At 41.2% G+C, this 25,354-nt stretch overlaps 1 protein-coding gene across 2 annotated transcripts in view; it reads left to right on the top strand.

The window, feature by feature from the left end:
• Nucleotides 1-25,354, top strand: part of ERCC6L2 (ERCC excision repair 6 like 2) — a 173,655-nt gene that overhangs the window by 112,448 nt on the left and 35,853 nt on the right. The window contains exon 22 of one of the 2 annotated variants that reach the window (XM_045020539.1): nt 11,166-12,081. The exons of the other annotated variant lie outside the window; for it this stretch is intronic. The gene's annotated coding sequence lies outside the window, so the exon portion shown is untranslated. Of the gene's footprint in view, nt 1-11,165; nt 12,082-25,354 lie in introns of those variants that run through there. 2 annotated transcript variants of the gene reach the window in all.

Here is a 25,354-nt window from a genome sequence, read left to right as displayed (position 1 = left end):
CAACTTATTTAGCTAGGCATTTTTTAATACTTAAACATAATAACCTTCACTGACACTAGAACAGTTGTGGCTGGGAAAGAAGAGGGGGAAAACCCTAATGTTAATTAAGGTATGACTGCTTAAACTTTAAAGGCCACATTATAGTTCTTACTATATAAAGGTGCTGTCTGATCATAGCTCAGGGGGGGAAAGCAGGGGGAATGATTAAATGAACTGACTGTACTGTGAGTCCCCTGTGGTGCTCTAGCTGTAGTTTATTCAGGAATTCACCTTCCTTTAATCAGATGTGGTGGAAAGCAATTACAGTCCAAAAAAAGATATATCCAAGCACTCTTTGTATCAAAAATGTTTTGATGTTCAATATAATTAAATGGTGCTGTTCTGAAAAACTCTGGGTGTTCAATGGCAAAGAGCAGGTATAGTAAATACTGGCTGTGTGCTAAATGCCAGCTCTGAAAATAAATCATGGCATACTTAATGGAAGCAAAAACCAGAATTCAGTCAGGATGCTAATAGACCAAACCAGCTGCTGTGTGGGGGTAGAAACCTCAATGGACAGGATGGCACAAGAAAGCTTTGAACAAGGTTTGCATGAAAACAGCTGGAAATGGGTTTAGGCCAGAATAAAGTCATGTAGACGAAATTCTGCTTTCAATTGCATGGGTGTAAATCCAGCATAATGTCACTGAACTCAGTAGAGTAGGGTTTGAGGTGGTTTAACTGAACAGAATTTAGTCCATATGGTATGAGCTGAAAATACACATAAGTGAAGCAGACTATCTCCATTATCTCCCTGAAATGAACAGACTTGCAAAAAGCTCATTCAAGATGAATCAGAGTTTGACGGATCAGAACCGAATTTCCCTGTGCAAGATAGTCCAGTACAAAGTTCATTAATATACACATGAACAAGGCATTCTGTGTCTGGGTCCCTGGTCAGTCTCTCCTTGAGCTGGACTGTATAAAATAGGTAATCTTGGAGAATATTATGTTTTGCCTTAGTACAGTTCTGATGGACTTGACCAGAAGGAAGACTCCATTTAGACCTGATCCTTCTAGACCACAAAAGCTTTTGTTTGAGTATTGGATGTGGTCCTATAGAGGTACATAGGACAAAAAAATTGCATTTCAGGGGAGGGGTAAGTTCAACCTCCACCCCAAACCTTTACAATGAACTTGGACCCTGCCCAGCTCCCACACTGCTATATTCTTACCTTTATTCTTTGTACTACAGTAGCTGCTAAGGGACACCTCCACAATCAGAGCTCTATTGTTCTGGATGCTGAGCCAACCTATACAAGGAAATAATACCTCCCCCAAAGATCTTACCTTCTAAATAGACCAGATAGTCAGACAAACAGTGAGAGAAAGGAGATATTATTTCCCTCTGTTAATGACATGGACTGAGATTCAAAGAGATTAAATAGTGGGTCCTAGATCACACAGGAAGTCCTTGGCACAGCCTCAACTTGAACTCAGCTCTCCTGAGTCCTAGTCTTTCACTTTAACCACAAGTCCAGCCTTCCTTTCTGGGGAGCCGCTGGATTTCTGGTATGGATCCTTGCAACTCTCCTCCTCTCTGTTGGGCCTGGTTGGTGGAGTTGTTCAAATGGTGAGCACTTGTGGGCCTCTGTAATCAGGAATGTTTTGCACTTTGGCTGTAGTGGGGAAGCACAGAAAGTGGATGTTGGACAGATCAGTCAGCTCAGGCCCAGAAAAGATAAGTCATACCGGGTTGTGCAATTCAGTCATTTTAAGTGTAAAGGACTCTGGAAATGGGAAGCAAGTTGCAGAGTTGGGGGACTAAGAGAGGCATGTAGGATTTACAGGGGTAGGCAAAATAATCAGAACCCAAATGTATCTGACCTTGATGTTCTAGAACAGAATTCCAATTAGCACAATATCCATGCTATGCATTCCTCATTATCTGTTTCCCCATCCCATGGACCATCGGAGTTGATTGCCGAGTGGTCCACACTCTCACTAGGGGTGAGGTTGAAGGGTTATTTGTCACTGTCACAGGCTCTGGATGAGGTGTTTTTTTTTCTCCAGGTTCAATTGTGCACATACTCAACACACAGCAAGTCCAGAGGCCGAATATGGAACTTCACTCATGGGTGTCTGCTTTAATGTCTGGCTACTAGGAGCCAGACTCAACTGCCAGACCACCATGACTCTGTCCAGACAAGGCTTTTCCAGAGTTGGATGGCCCCAAATAGAGTCTCTTAATAAAATCAAAGCCAGTTTCAAATACCACAATATAAAATGGTTCACCTTCTGAAACCAGCAATTATAAAACCTTTCCCAGGAAGCAATTCCTATTATAATAGCTGCAGCTGAGCTAAGGGTGGTAAATGACCACAGTATTCCTTGGAGGCTCTGGGTGTCAGAGGAAAGATGCATGTGAGAAAAATGCATTGGCTGAAGGTAGAGCATGTTTTTGAACATTAGCGGTAGTTTAGTAATCCAAGCATGTTTCTGATTAACATCAGAGTCCTTCAGATGAATGGAATGTAAACCACATACCAATTATTGGAGTCCCATGAAGTAAACTCCCTTTTCCGTCTGTCTGTCTATCCATCTCTCTGCCCACCCACACGACCACAGTGTCTCAGAAATATTCCTCCTTAGAAACTGTGGAAAATTCTACTTCTCTTTGTTCGTTCACTTTATCCTTGATTCTGAGGTACTGTACTAAAATTGAATAAATGAAACTACAATGGAGGCACTTGGACACTATCAGAGAAATAACCTGCTAATTAAAAGGATAATATTTTCTAGTACCAAACCAAAACACACAGGGGCAAGTCCTGAGATCTTTATTCAGGCAAACTTCTGAGGATATGACCCATAGAGTAAAACCTATTAAAAACTTAAGTCCAGTGCATTACAAGATAGAAAGGAAAAGAAAATGTATCTCCCTAAAAATTAATTGATCAGTTAAATGAATATATATACTGTGTGCCAAATCACTAATTACTTTGTACTTTTATAACATCCTTTATTTAAGGTTCTCAACCTATTAATTCTATTAGCTAAGCTTCCCATCCCTTTTGTCAGGCAAGTAAGTATGTCTGTTTTGCAAATGGGGAAATTGAGACACAGCGAAGTTTAGTGACAACTTATTAATGCCACAGGAATACAACCCAGAAATGTAGTCTCCTGCTGTAGCCACTAGACAACACTGTCTCTCCTAAATATATACTAATCTTAACCATAAACCAGCAGATCCCTCCTACAGGAAAGAAGTAATATATCTGATTTAATTAGTCCTGTCTACTTCTAACATCTGAGCCTACCTACTCAAGGAATGTAGACCTATGATAAAGGTAACGTTGTGGCATGGGGTGGTTGTTTGTTTGTTTCCACTCTAATTGCAATACAAGTCAGCCTGAATATAATAGTATGGCAGCCGTTGGAAAGCTGGAAGAAAACTTTAATCATAATAGTACTGTAAGAGTTGGTCCTATGGCAGCATCATGTCCTATTTCACTGTAGCTGTTTTCTGATGCTTTGCTGGCCTCTAGAGGGACAAGCTGTAAATACTCTGGAGTACAAACTGGAAATAAACTTTAAGTACCACATTCTGTTCTTATATCCCTCTCCCCAGGCATCTCTTTCCTACCTATAATGCTAGTGAATTCTGTGAAAGAGGGATGCTTTGTAGATCCTTGAGAATAATTTTCTTTATTTGTATATCTCCCTTTCTTTACTGGCCTTATGTTGAGGACACCATCCTTCTGTTTGAGGAGGACTGGATAGGAGTTCCTTGGGATCCCATCAGTTCCACCCCTTAGTCCGAAAAGGGAAGAAGTTCTGCTGACAGAGCAGTGGAAAGGAAGTGTGTGAGAGACAGAGAGAGATTCTCTAGGCTCCTACTGGGAGACAGGAGAACCCCTTTGAATAGAAGTGCAGAAAAGAGAACAGTGTATTTTATGTATAATGTTTATTGAGATCATTTTAACTTTTAAAGCTTAGAACACCACTATTGAATACTCTCATTCTCAGTGAAAAGCATTAATACCCTGTGAAAAGGAGCAGTGGTTTTAAATCTCTCAGCAAGCAGTATGCCTCCCCTTTCTCTTCCTATTCTCGGCCTCACTGCTTGCTACATTCCCTTACCCCACTCCTTGGCTCCTACTTTCTCCTTTTATCCAGAAAAACCTTAACTACACGTTTTAAATTTGCTGCACGTAGCAGAGAATAATGCCCTGAGTAGTGGGGCCTTGGGAACTTCATGGGTTTGTTTAATATTAAATGTACATACTCCTAAAATGTCAATGTACCTTTCTGAAATTTCATGACATAGCCATGTGTCTTGGCACATTTTTTAAGGCCCTAGTTATTCTTCTTCCAAAACCAACAGCACACATCCTCCAGTTCCCCAGCTCCTTTCCTTCCCCCTTGTCTCCACTCCCGCCTGCCAATTCCCTCCCAAATGAAATGTTCATATCTCCTGATGATATCTCCATTCCCACTCTGTTCCTACTTGCCAGTTCCCTTCCACTTCAAGCGAGGTCCCCTGTTCCCATTTGTTTGGCCCCAAACCAAACTAATTAGTAATTCCTCTGCCTACTGATATGATAAACACAGGGTATGCTTGTATTGGCCTCTCTTTCTTCCTTTGAAGTGAAGCGATTGTCAAAAGCTTTCATTATGTTAGCGAGAATCCCTGCTAATACCTCTCCCATCTCATAGGGCAATAGTCACCAGTGTGCAAAAGACTCAAGCAAGGCCCTATGCACTACTGAAGCTCTTATGGCAAGGATTACATGGTGCCAGAAAGCTTGGGGGTAGGCCTCTGAACCCAATCCTGCAATCCTTCCTCAAGCAGAACTCCAGTTTAAGTCAATCACTATAATAATCTAAGGTTCTATTTGAAGTTAATGCTCAAGGTCTAACTGGGAGTGTGACTAAACTACTCATTCAAGGGGAAAGGGGTTAAAAATGTCTGGGGGAAATGATAGCTCAGTAGAGCTAGCTAGTTGATAGCTCAGAGAGGACTGGCCTGCCTATATCAACAGCCTGGAATGGTATATAACTGCTCCTGGCATAACTGATGAGAAAAGGGTGATGGTTTTACTATGTGTAGTGGGAGCTAAAATTTATAACCTTCTGCATAGTCTAACAGCTCCTATTAAACCAGCGGACAAAACATTGTGCAGATTGTGGAAATCTTGCAAAATTGCCTATCCTCAAAGTCACCAGTGATTGCAGAGTATTTCTGCTTTTATAATCCGAATTTAAAAGAAAATAGAGGAATTTCTGAATTATGTGGCTGAATTAAAAACATTTACAGAGCATTGGGGAGTTTAAATTGTTCATTAAGGGACTGGTTATGTGTGGTATGCAAAATGAAGCAATTCAAAATCATCTGTTGACTGAGGCTGATTTGATCCTAAAATGTGCCCTAGAAATTGCTCTGTTAATGGAGGCAGCAGCAAAAGATGCCAGGGAGCTGCAACTGCATCATGTAATCTGTGCAACAAATACACTGGGGTCAAACAGAAAGTACAGTGAGAGCAATGCTCAAAGGCTGTGTGCTTTCCTTGTGGGAAACAATCTCACAATGCAAATGATTATTGGTTCAAGGACAAACCCTGTAGAAACAGCAAGAAACTGGGGCACACAAAAATATCTAGGTGAGTAGAACTACTTATTGAGGGCAAAACCAGAAAATTTCTAATTCATCAGCATGCAGGTGACAATATGGCGTCCACTGAGAATGTTATAGCATCTCTACAACAGTTTAATTTAGAAAACAATGACTGCAATGTTGTTTAGATTTCTTTACAAGTGGAAGATGTAGAACTTAAATGAAGCTTGCTATAGGTGCTGCTGTTTCTGCAATTTCACAGCAGGATTATCAAAGACCACCTAAAGACGTGAAGTTGCAGAAAACCTCAGTGCTACTAAAGATATATATATACAGGGGAAATCCTCATTCCCGTCGGTGTTGTTACAATGGAGGTAACATATATAACTATAAACTGCATATGTTAAATCTCTATGTTGTGAAGTAAGAGGATCCTGTATTATTTGATAAAGAGTGGCTAAGAGAGATTCAGCAGGACTGGCTGCAGATTTTAAAAAATTATCAACTCTGGCCTAAATTTAAAAATTTTCTGCGCTTTTGGACATGACAGTGTAACATCATCTATACAAAGTGATACACAATGGACAGCTAGGGTATTAGTCCCCACATTGGATCAAGACATTTGGTGAGCGCAAGAAGCTTCTAGCATCTGAACAGGTTCTTACATGCTACAGTGCATCTCTGCCTGAAAAGTTAGCTTGTGACATTTCCCCATATAGAATAGGAGAAATAATTTCACATGTGATGGAAGATCATTTTGAAAGGCCTATTGCCTTTGTCCTTTAGATCTCTAAGGCCCTGTGTTTTCAGTTTTTACCAACTTTTTTTTTTTTAAACAGAAAAGTTTCAGGGTTTTACAAAAGCCATGATTTGTTTTTTAACCAATTTACACCCATATTTTGGAAGTGCTGGAACTCCCTGGACCTGGCGCCCCACTCCAGAAGGGATAGAATCCAGTTCTTACAGGCAGCATCCAGTTGCTCTAACCATGAGACCATCCTTTTCTTACCTGCAATCTCCTGCCTCATTCATTACTCTCCTTCCAACTATTGCAGCAAATGAGGCAGGGGTCGTATAGACAACAGCCTCCTTCACTATGTGCACTGAATGAGGCAATGCTCTTCTACTCTTTGAACACTTCTTCACCCGACCGTTCTCAGTGGATTTCTTTCTTTTTCTGAATTCTCTCTAAAAAATTATCAAAGTGTAATCTGAGCCCAGTCATGTGAAAGGGTGAAATCCTGGCTCCACTGACTTCAGTGAGGCAGGGTTTCACCCCAGATTTCAAACCTACAGTGTTAGAGTGGGTACAAAATTAGGCAAAATGATTATACATATGCCTGCTCCCAATCAACAGTTTTGCTGTTGATCTATCGGAGACCATTTTTTACTCACCATGTGGGTGGCTGACTAGTAATGGGCCATGTTTCACCTGTAATGTGGTGTGCTTGCCATGCAACAAAATATGGAGAAATTACACTGGCACAGTAGGATTCCAAATAATTGTGTTTACTAATTATAAACAAACACTTAAGTTAAATCTTAAGTTTAAATTTTACATATTGCTGTGGCTGGTTTCTAAAACACAGCACACAGTCAACAACACTAAAGGTCTCTGATACTGTTTAAAGGGATGTTATCCAATTCCTATATGCCGCATATTCCCACCCCTCTAATGTAAAATGCAATATGGGTTAACTGCTAAAAGTTTCTGGCCTGTGTTATACAAGAGATCAGACAATCTGGTGTAATCGTCCTTTCTGGCCTTAAAAATCTATGAATCTATGAAAAGGCTATTTAAAAAAAAAAGTTACAAATGCAAGTCACTTAAACCAAACTTTTCACAGGTGGTCACTGATTGTGTGTCTGACTAAAGACCTTGGGATCTGATTTGCAGAAGTACTGAGCCCTCAGAGATGTAACTGAAGTCAGTGGGCGCCTCAGCACTATAAGGCCCAGAACCATTTAAAAGTGGTATATAGGGCATGTATCGATAAGGGTCTTCCATCCCAATCAGCCTAATTTATTTTCCTTCTTCCATAACCTGAGAGTCTCAGAACCATCACTCTTTCTGCTTTTCATTGTGGTTTACTTGCACATTACGTAGTATAAGTAGTTTAATAATTTAATCACAGTCAATGCTTTCTGAGCATTTGTGTTGTGTTGTAGCCCTACCCATACTCATCTAACAGGTGCTAAATTGTATCTACACTGAAGTTAAAGGTGGTTTTCAGTCAATTTAACTTGTTAGTGCTAAATAGATTGCAAAATGTACCTTTTTTGTCTATGTATTCAGGACCTAAATTTAACTCCTCACTTTTGACATGGGACTTTACTTTGATCTCAAATTGGTGTAAATCAGGATTATCTCAATTGAAGTCACTGGAATTATATCACTGAAAAGCAGGGGTAAATGTGATGGGTATGAGGTCCATAATTTGATTTTTGAGTACACTCAAATGTTAAATTTAAGAGGTGAGTCATATGGTATGAACCTTTGAGTGAAATGGAAATAAATTATTTGCACAAACTCTAGCCAAGCAAAAGTGTTGAGTTTCAATCAACTCTAATTTAGAGCTGAACTTTACTAAACAGTTAGCATTTATTTAAAAATCCCTGCCTAGGTCGGATCTATTGAAGATTGTTGACGTGGATTCATTTCAGACTGGTATCAGGAAAGGGGGAAAGAATACATTTTATGGAAAAGTTTAAAGGAGAAGTTCATGACAGGCAATATGTTATCCATTACATCTTGTAAATATGATTACTGCATTTACATTGGATCACATCAAAAGCCAAATGTTATGTGACATACTCACCATCGTAAACTTTAAAGAACCCTTTTTTTAACGTAGCTATCCATCTCTGAAACTGGATGCCTGCTGTCAGTATTGATAGCAGCAGCTCTCTGATCTTAAGGACCCGGAGCAGAGGGCACAAATGCCAAACTGTCTGAGGTGTGGGTATTGTAATGAAGAAGCAGTGGTTCACTGTCACCTGCTCCAGTTATAGTTACATAGTTTGGCGCTTCTCTAGCTGTGCTGTTATGAAATCACTAAGGGTGTTTAACAGTCTGTGGGATACAATCTGTGTTTAACCACTGTATCCCTCTGTCTTTTTTACAATCTTTCATGTCATCTTTTTTATGTATTTCATTTATATTTGTTTAATTTTTTACACCAAGTATGAATTTAAAAAAAAAAAAGGCAGCAAAAAAAAAGTGTTTCTCATTAATTATTGGGCAAGCTGGTCTGAACAAAGAAGAACCAACTGAATTTTCATTCAGAAGTCAGATAAATCTGAACCTAATCTATTTTTAATTTTTTCATTTTTGCATACCCCTATTGCAATACACTGTGTTCACATGGGCCTCTAGCTTTTTTGTAAGGAAAGACAGAGGCTTCAGGGTGTGTTGATAATGATGAAGTATACTTTATTTTTCACTCACCAGACACACACCCAATTTCCTGTTAAAGGTTCTGGTTAGTGTAGTCTAACAGATCACCTCCTTCTTATCTGGCATCTCCATTTATGAAGGTTTACAAACATGGCATCCCATTCTGTATGATCTTTGGCTAACTTCTCTGTGGATGAATAGTCCTTTTGATCCACCCAGGATACCACATTATCCATCTAAGATCTTCTTTTTCTGCTTTGAGTTCTTCTGCCATCAACTTTCCCTTCTAATGCTCATAAACATCCATTGCTTGCTGAAACTCTGAAAATGTGCCCTGGAAATTGATTCTTTCTTTTCATAAGATCTTGACTAGTGTTAGCTGAGTTCCAATCATGTCCAATACTTTATTGGTTACCTGTTCTAGCCATGTCTTCTATAATAGTGTCATTAAAGGATTGTAGTTTCTTTATTATCAATTGTTTGAATGTCTGTGTTACACAGATGTAATTTCACACAGACCAAATGTAAGTTTTTAAGAGTCAGAATTCAGTCTTCAGCTTTATGTCCCTTCTCATCAGATATTTATTCTTCCAGATTGTCTTTCAGTCTTGCTATTCCGGTGCTGACTTCAGTATCTGATCTTCTATCTTCTGTAATGATGCTTCCTAAGTAGCAATAATTTCTCACATGCTGTACAACTATGTCATTCAGTGGAATCTTGCATGTTTTCCCAGGATCCTTGCATCACACCATAGTTTTGTCCGCATTCCACTTTTGACCCTATTCTTTGCCATATGCATATATAATCTCCACTAACTTCATCAGAAATAGTACTAAATGGCATTTATAATGTTCTAGGGCAGATCCTGCTGTAGTGAGCTCCAGGCACAGTGAATGCAGTGCAGTGCAGTTCTGCTATGCATGGAAGTCAGGCTTTGTATTGTCTGAGCACATGGCCTGCTGCTCTACAACAGCTTCCTAGGCAAACCCCCACAGAAGGGCTCATAGAGGTGGAACAGAGACATGCAGTGGGACAGGAGCTGGGTTGGCACATGGAGCTACTTACTTAGGATCCCGGGAGCTAGGGTACAGACACAAAGAGGATAGGGCTGGTCAGGAATCAGAATTTCCATTCCACAGAAATTTCCAACATTTCATTTTGAATTGGAACAAAAAGACAATTTCAAAATTTCCCAGGAAACAGTTCAGAAAAACTTTGAATTGGAGCCATTGTTTTGATAGTGCTGAAATGTTTAGTTTCAATTTTTGTATTGATTAATTTTGTTTTATATTATATTGAAATAGTAAATATATTGTATTACATATACATAAAATATAATATATATTAATGTAATAATACAAATTTTATGTAATATAAAGGTCAAAAGCAAATTACTTAAAATGATAGTCAAAGTAAGGTTTTTACTTTATGCCAAAGAAAACTTTATCAAAATTAACACATTCCCATAAATGTTTTAATATCAGCAAAACTGTATTTGTTGACCAGTTCTGAATGGGGACTATAGCAACCTCCTTGTTACAGACGTGGCCCCAGAGCATCAATGCTGCCACTGTGGCATGGTCTGAGAGGAATATTCCTTTCCCACCACCCCACAAAACACTGCTGCACCAAGCCCACTTACTCAGCTTGGGGTCAGGATTTAGGATATCTCTACATTACAATCACAGTTCTAGCTTTGGTAGTGGAAATGCTGAAACACCACAAGAAATGCTGTTTTCATGACATTTCTGGCTTAATTGAATTCTAATGAGTGAGCTATTCTCATAAAATTTCCATCTCATGTCTGCATACTCACAATTTTGGAGGTTTGAGGTAAGCCTCCAATGAGCGTGCAGAGTTCTGAGATCAGCAAGTTGGATATAAGGCAGATGGCTGAAAATAACTCTTGAGAAAGGCCAGAAGCAAAGTTGGTGGGAAGAGGGAGGCATTTTGAACAGCTACTGAAGGCGTTCAGAAGCAAATAGTCAACTCATTTCATAGCCTTGGAATTCTGTTGGAATTGTCACTATTTCTTGATAGCCAAATAGCAATAACTGAGGGGAAAAAAATACTGCCTTCCATCTTGTGGCTGGGAAAGAAATCTTTGCCTATCCCCTTTTACTTCCATTTGATGTCCTAGCCAGAGTGATCTGTGTCTTATTGACTTTTAGGCTGGATTGCTGTGAATCAAAGTACTTGAGAAAGACTGTTCCAAAAATTTCTAGCTGATCCAACGTGCAGCAGCCTTCGTCCAGAGCAACATTGGCTGCTTGACAGCCTCACCATCCCAGTGCTCCACATGCTATGCTGGTTCCCTGAAAAAAAACAAACAAAAAAAACAAAAAAAAAACACTGGGTAAGTTTTCAAGGTACTCATCCTCCTCTTTAAAGCCGTCCATGGCTCTGGATTAAGACTCTTTCCTTTGGACCTCTCTCAATGGTTACATTCCACAGGAGCAATGGTATCGTCAAACTCAAGGATCAAGCTTGTGAGAGTTGGGGACAGAACTTTCTTGGCAGGTAGCCCAATATTGTGGATCTTGTAAGAGGTGAGAATGACCACAGACCTCATCACCTTCAGAACAAAGTGCAAAACTCAGTTCTTTAGCCTTGCTACAGCAACTGGAATTTCAAGTAAGGAAAAGAAGATAAATGGAGAAAGAGAAGCTCTCTCACACACATTCCAGTAATTTTCTTGGTACAAGGGGAAAATTTAGCAAGGTTCTTGGTTTATTTAGTTTCGGTAAGTGGCTGGATACTATGGTGACAGGTTGGAGAAAGGAACCCAGACATATAGATATGAACAGAAACATTTACTACGCAATCAAAACTGAATAGAAGTTTGAAGAGATATTGGCAATTCTTCATCAATTCCAGTGTCAGTCACAGCCCTGTATTTGAAATGCTCCCTACAGTCCTCCCAGTAGGACTGGTGGAAAGGTTTCTACTGAAATGTTTTTCAACAAAAAATTGGGTTTTCAATTAAATTACATTTTTGTGAACTCATACGCTCAGGGTGGCCCATTTACTCTAGGGCATGAGGATGCAATTCCTGTGTCTTTTCATGAGTACAAGTATAATAATAATTAAGGCTATGTTTTAGTCATGGGTATTTTTAGTAAAAGTCATGGACAGGTCGTGGGCAGTAAACAAAAATTTATGGCCCATCACCTGTCCATGACTTTTATTATATACCCCTGACTAAAACTTGTGCGGGCAGCTCAGTGGGGTGGTCCTGGGGGCATTGAGGGTGCTCGGGGGGGGGGATTGTGGCCCAGGGGGCACTGCAGGTGCTAGTCAGGGAGGGTTGGCAGGGCTGTGGCAGGTTCCCTATTCCTACCCAGATCCTGGGAAGCGGTGACCACCAGCTCCTAGCTCCATGTGCTGCCTCCACTCTACCCCAAGCCCCAGTTCTGCAGCTCCCATTAGCTGGGAACTGCAAGCAATGGGAGCTGTGGGGGCAGTGCCTATGGGTGGAGGCAGCACGTGGAACTACGAGCTGAGAGAGGGAGAGTTCCTGTTGTCCTTCCAGGGAGCCTCCCCGCCCCCAGGTAAGCATCCCAATCCCCAGACCTGAGCCCATCTCGCACCCAAATTCCTGCTGCTGCAAGGCAGGGGAATCCGAGACTGCTCCAGCAGCAGCCCATGTGACTGGCCCAGGGGCTGCCCAAGCTGCTCAGGCAGCTCCTGGGCCAGGCACATGGGTTGCTGCAGAAGTCACGCAGGTCATGGAAAGTCATGGAATATGTGACTTCCATGACAAACACGGGAGCCTTAATTAAAATCTATTAACAATCAAAACATAAACAAGCAAAAGCAACAAAGCTCAGTAGGTGGAATTATGAATAAGCAACAACATAATTCATGTAAATGAAGCTGGCCAAAGCTGGATTTCCCCCCCCCCCCTTCTCTACAATTTGAGCAAAGAATTCCAGCTCTAAGTCTCCTGGCCTTGGGGCTTATATTTAGAATAATCTCCCTGTCTTCACCTACAGAGAGACCCTTTTATATCCCTCCTTAAAACCCATCACTTCAAGCAATGCCCACTCCCTTCTTATCATTAATAATCATTCCTCTTAACACCATTCCTTTCCTGAACAGTGGTCCTGCATCACATCTTCTGTTTAGTACATCTTATTTAGACTTCAAGACAGGTAAAATATCTTTGTTTATAAATGCCATGTCAATGTATAGTGCTGTATGATTTTACGAATGTAAGCGCAGGACTGTGAGGGGGCATCTGCCCCACATTGGCCTGAAAGAGGTTAATGAAGCTCTAGGGAGGCTGTGTGAATAGGTGCAGGGCTGTGAGGAACAGCCAATCGGCCTGGCAGCCCCATATAAGAGCTGTAGGGCCGAGCAGGGTCAGTTGGTCCCTGCAGCTCAAGGAGGAAGGATTGGCTGCCTTGCAGGTGGTAGAAAGCTAGCATCCTGGACAGAGTCCCCTCCCCTGGGCAGGAACAGGGGAGTGAGAGAAAGAGCTCCTGGCTGGCTGCCAAGACTGGCTTGCTGAAGCCCTGAGGTAAGTAAGGATGAAGAAGATGCTGGGGCTGTGGGGAAGTAGCCCAGGAAAATGTACTGAGAAGTTGGAGGGGACACAGCATGTGGGTGTCATCTACAGGGTCCCTGGGCCAGGACCCAAAATAGGCCAGACCCAGGTTCCCTCCAGCCACTCGCCCCTGAGGAAGTGGATGGACAGTTGAACTGCAGTACTGGTACCCAGAAGGAGGGAGCACAGAGTGTGGCACGGATGGAGGGCTGTGTCACAAAGAGGACGCTGTAGTCCTTGGAGTGACGTGGGTCTGAGAGAAGAAGCGACAGCAGCCAAGACACCACCTGGAGATGGCATACCAACCTGCAGAGTTGATCCCCAAGATGACCAGCAGGAGGTGCTAGCATGGTAAGTGGAACCCCATCACAAGGACATATTTGAAATTGTCTTTCCAAGTCATAAATACAGTACTTATGACCATGTGCTTGAACATTTCATTTTAACATGTGTTTTTTCTCAAATGTTTATTTCCAAGATGTTGAAATATTGGAACAGTTTTGGGAAACCCCAGATCCTCTCTTTTTGCTTCTTTAGGCAGTATTGAGGGACCAATGACCTCTCTACTGGCAGAAAAGGTATATTTTACCATACTCAGTGGGGTATACTGTATTCTGTGCCACCATGGAAGAGCGAACAATGACAATTGCAACTAACAATGGCTTCAGAAAGGGCTAACAATGACCCTTCAAAAGCAGTTGTGAACTGATATACGTAGGTATTATTTTGATACAGCAATGAATGAGTATGAATGTTCATCTCAAGAAAATATTTGAGCACAGCTGTTGTTCTCTTGTCCCATATGGTTGTTTTTAAGCATGGCTTAAACTTGAAGCAGTTTCCATTTATAAAAATTCTTTAGCAAAATCCTCTTTTCAATAATTATATTCATGTGTGTCTTTGCTTCTGATATTTTTCTAATTAGTTAATATCTTGAAAATAGTTCCCTTGTATCCTTGCTCCGTTGTATACACATTTTATACTCCACAGCTCTGAAATCCTCTTAACTGGTGCAAGAGTGTGGAAAGGTTAGGTTACCTTGTTTTATTCCAGAGAATCTTAACTTACATTATTATGACAGTGTGTAACATGTCACATGCCAGATGTGCTGTCTCTTCATTACATACTCAGACATATCCTCATATTTTTAATGTACTCACTGAAAGAGCTTCCTGCTATGTTTGTCCCTGTGAGGCTGTTCTAAACTCATAGATCAAAATGGCCAGATAATTAGTTAATGTATCACTTATGCAGCAAAAAAAAGAAAATATCCCATTAAACATGAGAGTGTGTTCAGGTGGTAACATTCTCATTTCTTGGGCACCTGGTTATTGGGTTCAGATTCCACATTAGGACTTGGGATCTACCTATACTGATGTTGAAGCACAGTTGCATACAGTATTTTTTGTTTTAAGGTGACATCCTAGGGTGGAACATGAAACAGATGTCCTTTCCAGCAACTGCTCAGGTAGAAGTGAAAATCGCATGTGCCTTCTTAAGATTAGTGCACCCCAGCAATGCACCAAAATCAAATGTCATTTATTAAATGACCCACAGAGCAATCCTATGTATTTTGATGATGTTTCTATGAATAAAGGTAAGCTTGTTTTTCCACGTTGTCCCTATTATTGTCTGAGAGAGAGGGCTTAATTTTGATTTGATTTACACTAGGGACTTTTAGAGGAGCTACTCTTACTTTATATCAGTGTAACTATGATCAGAACTGGGCCCATTATGTTACTGGGGAATAAGGAACTCTGAACATACACTGACACACAATTGTGAAATAGGCACAAGACCTGAATTCTTTATCCCCCTTGAAAATGTGATCTATCCACCGAACTAGAGAATAGACTTTGCTTTTTCCTGTGTATCTTTTATAGATCTTCTGTGACAATATACTACACCCAAGTAACAACAGGAACACTCCCCTATCAGCTCCTCCTAATCTTTAATCACATGCATCCGACGAGGTGGGTATTCACCCACGAAAGCTCATGCTCCAATACGTCTGTTAGTCTATAAGGTGCCACAGGACTCTCTGCTGCTTTTACAGATCCAGACTAACACGGCTACCCCTCTGATCCTAATCTTTAGATACCCCATACTGCATTGAGATTCTGACAACACACACAGACACTTAAAATAACTTTTGTCTTTTACAAATGTAAAGTATATAAAAAAAAAAATCTACAGCTGCAAGGCAGCTACTGGAGTTTATTACATTTCCAAACCATTTTCTAGTTTTCTTTTCTTTTTCCACTATATCAGTTTGAAATCCATTACTGAAACAGATGCACTTTGAGATACCATTTTTCACAACTTTTTGATTCCTATACTTCGTGTCACCTATACAGCAAATACAGGTCACAGTAATGAGCCCTAGAGTAACAAGTGCTTCCTGAGAGATACTGAGCAGATCTGAGAAGACATCAACAAGAGCTGAAGGTGCACACTACATCACAGAAGCAATAAGCGTCATCCAAGTTTAGGCCCAATATCCTCAGTATTTAATGAAAAACTGCTGTAATTATTACTATTGATGGCTACAAAGAATGTAAATTAAGAGGAAATTATAGTACTACCAACCATAGGCATTAAGAAATCATGGGTCAAGCTTCAAAAAACCATGAGACTGGCTTAAAAGCGGGGGCGGGGGGGTTCAAAAACATCATAAATGTTGGGTTCTTTCTATTTGACTTCTGGTGTCACTGTGTGAGCCTTTCAGGTCACATTTTTAAACTTTTCTCCACAGTCATGTGGAGCTTTTTAACGAAAATTGAGATCCTCATGAAATGTCATGATTCCAGGAACTGCGGCCTCAAGAAAGACACCAAATATCATGAAACTCCCAATAAAATCATGAGAATGGCAACACTGAAATTACAAAGCAGCTTCTTAAAATACCTAAAAATGCTTCAAAATCTCCATTGATATGAACTGGCCAGTTCTGTGGCCTCTGATCCTGCCACTTTAGGCATGCTCCAAAGCCTGTGGAAAAACAATGGAATGACTGCAATGGCTTCAGATCAGGCCTTGAATGAGGATTTACAGAGAGAACTCAGTAACATATATCCTGGACTATTTAAAAAAAAAAAAAAAAAAGGTAGGGTGAAGGCACATGAGGCCTTACAATTCTGGATTCCTGAGTTCAAGTAAAAAGAGGTTGATCTTACACCACACACTAATATTTTGGTGTACATCACAAATACTAAAACACAGTTAGGCACACTAGCAGTTTCTAGCACAGGGAAATCAGATGCCTACAACCCCACTTGATTGTGCTCTTTTTTTTCGCCGCATGGCCTTGGGGAAGCCAAACTAATGGGCAGCTCTGGGCAGGTCCTCTCTAGCTGGCTGGGTTTGCAAAGCAGTTTGACTTTATTTTGAGTGCATTCTGAATTCCACCAACCCAAATCTCAGTAAACCACTGAGGATATAATCAACCTGTGAATTACAGAGCAGTTCAGTTAACCATGGTTTTAGTGTCTATAACCAGTTCTGTCAACTTTCTAGATACGCTAGTTGTGCTGAACAGATCTCAAAGAGAATTTATTTTTCAGCATGTCCTGTGAACTCTGGCTTGTGATTAGTGTGACCAGACGTCCCTATTTTATAGGGACAGTCCTGATTTTGGGGTCATTTTCTTATATAGGCTCCTATTACCCCCACCCCATCCCGATTTTTCACATTTGCTGTCTGGTCACCCTACTTGTGATCTAACTTGCAGCTATTGATCACACTTTCCTCACACCTGTCCTAGCTGATTTCAACAGTCAGTACTAATGGATATTAATAAAAGCTTATATTCTTGCATCTTTTGTATGACTCTCTCCTTTCTGCATTTTTTGCATGTACAATTACACTAATTACCTAGCAAATTAGGCAGCTGAATGTAAAAAGGATATTTAGGTGCTAGATAGAGACCAATTTTCACTTTCAAGAGTGGTAACTGCATGCATAAATGTGGTTATGCATGTATGTATATATTTTAATGTCTGGACTTCCTTATTTTAAAATTTGAACATTTTTTTTAAAAATACACATTAATTAGAACTGATAGAATAGGGGATAGATTTTTTCCCCCTTCCTATCTATTCAGATTCCAACTGAGTTTCTGTCTGAGAGTGTCTTGTAATCCTTTTGCATTTTGCTTTCTGCAAACATTGAATGCTCAAGCTTAGCTACAGCAAATACTTAGGAAAAACTTTTATTCAATGTTTGAATATTCACTGAAAAAAATGCAGTTTGTAAAATTTGCATTTCAAAATTCATACTAACCAATACAGCATGAATTACGAATTTTATATTTGAATTCTCAGTTACACTGTGTATTCCCCTTGGAAAAGCACTAAAGCACTGTATGCCACAGCTACAACCTGAGGGATCTTGTAAGAGCATCCTCATATTGCAGACAGGTTTAACAGCTGGCAGACACACTCCCTCAGAAAGGGATAGAATCACCAGCTCTGACAGGTGCTTCTCCAAACAAACATTATCACTTCAGTCTTGTCTGGGATGGGCCTCAATCAGTTAGTCAACATTGAAGACCCAGTCGCATTCAGGCTCTCAACTGCAGCAGCCAGTCATGTGAGAAGGAGACAGAGAGTATGATCTGACTACTGAAGGTACCATAACCCATGTCTCTTCACTAACCATCCTAACAGCTTTGCATTTGTGCAACACAGAGTTCCATGGGTGGTCCGCTACTCTGTCAGCAGCTCTTGTGAGGCCTGATGTACTCACTATACCCAACACATTGTTGTTATGATATGATATATACTCAAAGCTGGTATGTAAAATATCATTGGAAAACTAATAACTCACTAATCATTAATATTCCTGTGGGATGCATATACAATGTGAGTGCAAAGAATTATAGACATGCTAGAATCATGCTCTTAAATGCAAGCAATGCATAAGCCCTGCCGGCCCTAGACAATGGAATGTGTACTTGGTCATCAGGCAGAAACAATGAAGGTGCATTTACATGAGAGGTAAAAGAGCCATCAAGCTAACAAGGGGAGGAGGTAATGACTCAACTATCACTAGCAAATGCCACCGATGAAATTAAGCAAAATTTGGCTCAAAACAATGGAAACCCCATTTACATACATATCAGCAGAGGGATCAGACACCCACAGGCAGGGAAGAACAGCATGAAGTCATCTGAGTCTGGGGACAAAATAGTGAGTTTGGGAAGATATAAGGAGAGAGAAGAAGCTGTCATGGCATCCATCACTGAACAGACAAAAGGGGCCAGAGATCTTGCAAGCTGAGAAAGATGGGTTCTCCAACCAAGGGGGTTGAAGTCTCTGGGAACTGAATATAGTGAGAAACCTGCTTAGACAAAGATATTTCACCTAGGAAGACAAGGGAAGTCAGTACTTTGACCTTCTGACTTCTTGACTGAAAGAAGGTCAGCCATGGCTATAAAGAAGAAAGATTGGCAAGAAATCTTCCTTGAACACAGACAGTAGCTTGTTAAGTCTTAGCCACTAGAAGGCATATTTTACTTTCATTTGCTTGTAACCACTTCTGTTTTTATCCTACCTCTTTTTGAATAAATAAATTTGTTTTACATTTAATCTAAACCAGCCCAGTGCTTTGTTTGAATTGAAGTGATGAACACTAGTAAAATTAATACGCTGTGCTTTTCTCTCTTAAAGGAGCAAAAAACCTTATTTACTTCTCTGCATGTTCTGGTAGAGGGCTGGACACTTCACAGCAGATGCTTGTGGTGACATTTGGGGTTGGGAGTGTGTTAGAGTCACCGTTCAAGTAGTAACCCAGGCTTGTGGAGACCAAGGTGGGGTTGTTGTGTAGTAGGCAGGCTTCTGAGGACAGAGTGCTAAACCCAGGCTGCACAGCACACACATACTCCAGGAACTGCATGCTTGGCTGCTGGGTGTTGGTGGCCGCGCTGTGAGCCATAGCAGCAGAGCATTTAATGCATGCAGGATTACAGGGCAGGCAGTGACACAACCTCTCACTGGTCTGACTTGCACCTGAAGGACTGAAACATAGAACCCCGGGATATCCTACAAGCCTTTGGGGGTAGAAGAGCACTTGCTGGGACTTCTCACAGAGAAAGGAGAGGAGCCACTTGAGAGAAAAGATATCAAGAGGCACCTGATAACTCTAAAAGAATAAAGCATTCACTTTCTTCCCCAACCAGGAGATCAGCCCACCACTACCACCAGCACCACATCAAGACCTTTGAACCAGGTTGTTTTGGAATCAAAGAAATCTTACTATTTCATATACCATCAGAATTCTATTGCAAGACTGTCAGGTCAAGATATGGGATGAGATGGGATGACTGCAATATTTTGTGATCTGCTTTTCAGATGATGATATTCTATTTGGAGGAATGTGCCTCTGCAGTCTTTATTTCTACCACACCAGTAGAGACTAAACCACATCTGGTACTCAAATAATGTAATGCAAAGTGGTATGAGGCCTGGTTTTTGTTTTTATTTTGTTTTTTGCTCATTAGCTAAAACTAGAGAGAGAATTGTTCCCTGCTTCCCTGTAGAAGTTATTTTTCACATTAATTTTATAAGTGGAGGAGAGAGCGGTTCTTCAGTCACACCCAGAAGGCAAAAGTTAATCTGATGCTCATTATCATTCTTACAATTTCTCAGCCAGTAATCAATAACAGAGAATATAATTATTGGCCAGTTCCAGGACCCTCATCTTTTCATTCATTACAAGCAAACTTGATTCTTATTTCAAGCTTTACGTTAGCTCTTGATTGATTTATTTTTAAATATTTTGCTTCTTCTGGTATCTTCCTATAAAGTATCACTTACAGTGTAGTAGCTTAGATCCTATGACTGCCTTCTTTGGGTCTCTGGGAATACTGCACAGTGAAAGACCAGAGGAGACATTCATACAGAGTGTCTCCCAAAGAGGAATGTACTAAAAATGAGCATGCACCACCTTATGAAACTCCTAAATGAGATGCTCCTGGACTCTCCTGGACTCTCAGGCATTGGTCAGTCATACAGCCCTATCCTTTGCCCTCCAGCACACACTTTTTTCCTGGGGACGCTGAGTGATATTCAACACGTCCCCAGTGCCTCAGTGACTGATTTGGGACTATTAATAAACTGTTTATTCTTGGGCCTAAGTTACTTTTACACCCTCCATGGGGTTTTGTGCTGCTCTATTCCCTCTTGCCTCTCTACATTTGTGAGGACTCCGGAGTTCTTCAGCATTGGACCGGCAGTTCTCTGTTTCCAAGTGCAACCTTTGTTCAGCTGATGAACATTTTACACATCTACCTCTTCTGTTTGTAAGCCTAGTTTCTACTTTTCAAATTCAGGGAAGATTCCCTTACAGAGATCCTTTGTCCTTATTTAGTCCACAACTCTTGTTACAGTCAGTGAGAGTTTTGCCTAAGAACTGAGTAAAAGCTCCATGATTTGACACTAAATCTGTTTAAAAGTAAGATTCAGACAACTTTTCTTAATATTGCTTTTAGTTGAACGCATTCCAGTTGTTACATTATAATTGTGTTGTTTAAATATATTATTTATCTCTTCCCCTTATAGTACATAGGAATTTCCATACTATATCAGGCTCTTGGGCGACCTAGTCCTGATATCCTGTCCCAGACAGCGGACAATAACAGTTACTTCAGAAGAAAGTACAATAAACATTGTAGTGGGTTTCACGCTGTCTGGAGTGGCTCAGGACCATGAGTGCCAACTTTAGGGCAAGTATCAGAGGGGTAGCCATGTTACTCTGGATCTGTAAAAGCAGCAAAGAGTCTTGTGGCACCTTATAGACTAACAGACGTTTCGGAGCATGAGCTTTCGTGGCTGAATACCCACTTCGTCGGATGCATGACAAAGGGCAGACTGTCAAAAAGCAAGGCAGGAACCCCAGACTGGTTGTAAGTTTTATAATTAGATTTCACCAAGCCAGTAACAACAGTGAACACCAATAGTATTGTAACAGTCTTACCATGGGGTCATGGCAATTCCCTTGGGCAGTCCAGTCTATCTTTGCTGCCCAGGCAAGCTGGACTATGTGATGGATGGTCACTTTACACCAAAACTCACAACAATACTCAGATTACTCCCTGTCCCAAAGGACCAGTCACTTACTCCAGGTCATTTATACTCTAATTTCAAACCAAGACAACACCTGTAGCCAATCCTGTAATAAACTAAAGATTTAATTACTAAGAAATTAAATGTGTTATTGATGAGATTAAAACAGGAAACACACACAAGTTACAGACTTAGATTTACAAAAGGTAATATAAGCTTCTGTAACAAGCAGCTTTATGTGCCCCTTAGGGTTAACCCAGGCCAAGCAGCATGGGGATCTCTTGCTTATGTTTAGGAATCTTTACCCCTCAGAAGCCAGACAGCATAAAGACATCTCAATTCCTTCTGGTCAGGCATTTTTATTCCCTTCACCCCAGAATCCAAGATGAAGCGATGAGTTCATGAGACGGCCTCCCCTTCCTGGTGTGGGGAGAGTGAGGAACACAGTCAATAAGATCTCTGTCCTTTTGATGCTACACAATGCCTCATTTACCTTCAATGAACCATCTTGTGTGCAGAACGAGCACTTTACCTTAATTATTGTTTCTTTTCCTGTTTGGTGAGTTATACAATCACAGCAGTTTACAATGCAAACACTCAATCTAACTTTATACCATGGGATACAGATATAAGTAGGATTACTACACGCAGCATCCTAAAAGCATTCCATAAAGTCTAAATATATTCTTATAACAATGTCTATTTTAACTGTGCCAACACACAGGCGAGACAGACTGGTTTCCAGTTGTGCATTTGTTGGTGTTCAGTGAGGCCCTGGGCCTTGGCATGAGCTGGCACCTCGTCTGCCAGGGTCACAGAGGGCATTTATGGAACTTCTTGCCTATAGCAGATGTTTCTTCCTAGCCCTAGGCATTTAATGAGTGGCTTTTTCCCTGAAGAGTGAGAGTTTATACATAATTCTATGGTGTTTGCCTGATGAGAAACTTACTCCTCAGAGGCACTGAGTGCCTTCAATTCACAGTGAAGCACATAGAAGTTGAGGGCATTCATCATCTTATAGGATCGATTCTAGAGTGGTTTATACATGAAGCTCTTGGAAATCAATTTGCTCTTCATAAATGTCATATTTAGAACACTAGACCTAGTTTCCTTGGGGGGGTTGCGGGGGGAGAAGAGTGTGTGTGCATGTGTGAGAGAGAGAGTGAGTCCTTATGGGGAAATGGTATCTTTGCAGAAGCAAGAAAAGCTCACAAGGTCACTTGTGCTCCGTCTCCTTGTTGCGACCCTCACTTCTAGTGTCTCTTAGTGTCTCCTCTCAGACATTCCAAGTATGATGACAGCCACAAAAATTAGGCTTGTTAAGTGACGGGAAAGATCACAGGCTTTCATTCTTGTTGAGTGCCTCTAACAACAGCTGCCATCTGGCTCACCATCACTGTCTAATATGGAATCTGATTTATGAAGCTGCTCAGATCAGAAAGTGGGACACATGTATTGTGTCCCACTTTCTGATCTGAGCAGCTTCATAAATTTCCACAAATTTTCCACAAATAATGCAGTGGGACAGGGGCTCTGAAAGGGCTATTTTGGGCCATCACTAAATCCTAAAGCTAAAAATATACAAAGGTTATTAAAACTCACTTTAGATAAAGACGTCCAGTAATTCACAGGAACAGCTGTAATCTTATACATAGTTCAAAGATGCAGGAACACTAATGCACTTCAATAGCTAGTAAAAAGTACTGTTGAATATTTTTTATTTGAAATCCACAGTGCTTGTGAATTACAGGGATAATAGCTACATAGCTGCTGTGAAGCAATGCTGTCTAACATGGAGTATTTACTCCTGAAAACAAATGGAAATCCATCAACCTCATGAAGAAACTTGCACAAATACAGACGGATATCATCTTCCTTTCCAAATGCAAACGGATGGACATCATACCTAATGGACTAAAGGTAAAAAATCCACTGCTATCTACATACTACACAGACCACAGTGAGAGATTATGCCATACTCTATCAAAGAAACTGAGGAACCACCTGATCAGCATCCTATACAGCAAACAGGAAAACATCAAAAAAGAGCTCTCCAACCTGGAGACTCTCATCTATAACCAAACTTCCATACAAACGGACTTCACTAAAATAAGACAGGAGATCTACATTACTCACTTCACCTCTCTACAAAGGAAAAAGGACTGTAAGCTGTCTAAACTCCTACCTGCCACATGGGGCCACAACTGTGGTACCCCTAACCCACCCAGCAATATCGTCAATCTATCCAACCACACACTCAGCTCAGAAGAACAGTCTGTCCTATCTTGGGGACTCTCCTTCTGCCCTGCCACCCCCACCAACATGATACAGTTCTGCGGCGATCTGGAAGCCTACTTTCGCCGTCTCCGACTCAAAGAATACTTTCAGGACAGCACTGAACAGCGCACTGATACACAGTTACCCTCCCACCAACAGCACAAAAAGAAGAACTCCACATGGACTCCTCCTGAGGGTCGAAATGACAGTCTGGACCTATACATTGATTGCTTCCGCCGACGTGCACAGGCAGAAATTGTGGAAAAACAACATCGTTTGCCTTACAACCTAAGTCATGCAGAACGCAATGCCATCCACAGCCTCAGAAACCATCCTGACATTATAATCAAAGAGGCTGATAAAGGAGGTGCTGTTGTCATCATGAACAGGTCTGACTACCAAAAGGAGGCTGCCAGACAACTCTCCAATACCAAATTTTACAGGCTACTTCCCTCAGATCCCACTGAGGAATACACTAAGAAACTGCACCATCTACTCAGGAAACTCCCTACACTAACACCAGAACAAATCAACATACCCTTAGAGCCCCGACCAGGGTTATTCTATCTACTACCCAAGATCCACAAACCCAGAAATCCTGGACGCCCCATCATCTCGGGCATTGGAACTCTCACTGAAGGACTGTCTGGATATGTGGACTCTCTGCTCAGACCCCACGCCACCAGCACTCCCAGCTATCTCTGTGACACTACTGATTTCCAGAGGAAACTACAATGCATTGGTGACCTTCCAGAAAACACCATCCTAGCCACCATGGATGTAGAGGCTCTCTACACAAACATCCCACACACTGATGGAATACAAGCTGTCAGGAACAGTATCCCTGATGATGCCACAGCACAACTGGTTGCTGAGCTCTGTGCCTTTATCCTCACACACAACTATTTCAAATTTGATGACAATATATATCTCCAGATCAGTGGCACCGCTATGGGCACCCGCATGGCCCCACAATATGCCAATATTTTTATGGCCGACCTGGAACAACGCTTCCTCAGCTCCCGTCCACTCACACCCCTTCTCTACCTACGCTACATTGATGACATCTTCATCATCTGGACCCATCGGAAGGAGACTCTGGAAAAATTCCACCACGATTTCAACAGCTTCCACCCCTCCATCAACCTCAGCCTGGACCAATCTACACGGGAGGTCCACTTCCTAGACACCACGGTGCTAATAAGTGATGGTCACATTAACACCACCCTATACTGAAAACCTACCGACCGCTATGCCTACCTTCATGCCTCCAGCTTCCATCCCGGACACACCACAAGATCCATTGTCTACAGCCAAGCACTGAGGTACAACCGTATCTGCTCTAACCCCACAGACAGAGACCAACACCTAGAAAATCTCCACCAAGCATTCTCAAAACTACAGTACCCGCACGAGGAAATAAGGAAACAGATCAACAGAGCCAGATGTGTACCCAGAAGCCTCCTACTGC

Source organism: Mauremys mutica, chromosome 6 (genome assembly GCF_020497125.1).
Source record: "Mauremys mutica isolate MM-2020 ecotype Southern chromosome 6, ASM2049712v1, whole genome shotgun sequence".
NCBI classification, from domain to species: domain Eukaryota; kingdom Metazoa; phylum Chordata; order Testudines; family Geoemydidae; genus Mauremys; species Mauremys mutica.
The sequence above is the reverse complement of the archived record's forward strand: the minus strand, read 5'-3'. Positions and strand labels throughout refer to the sequence as shown.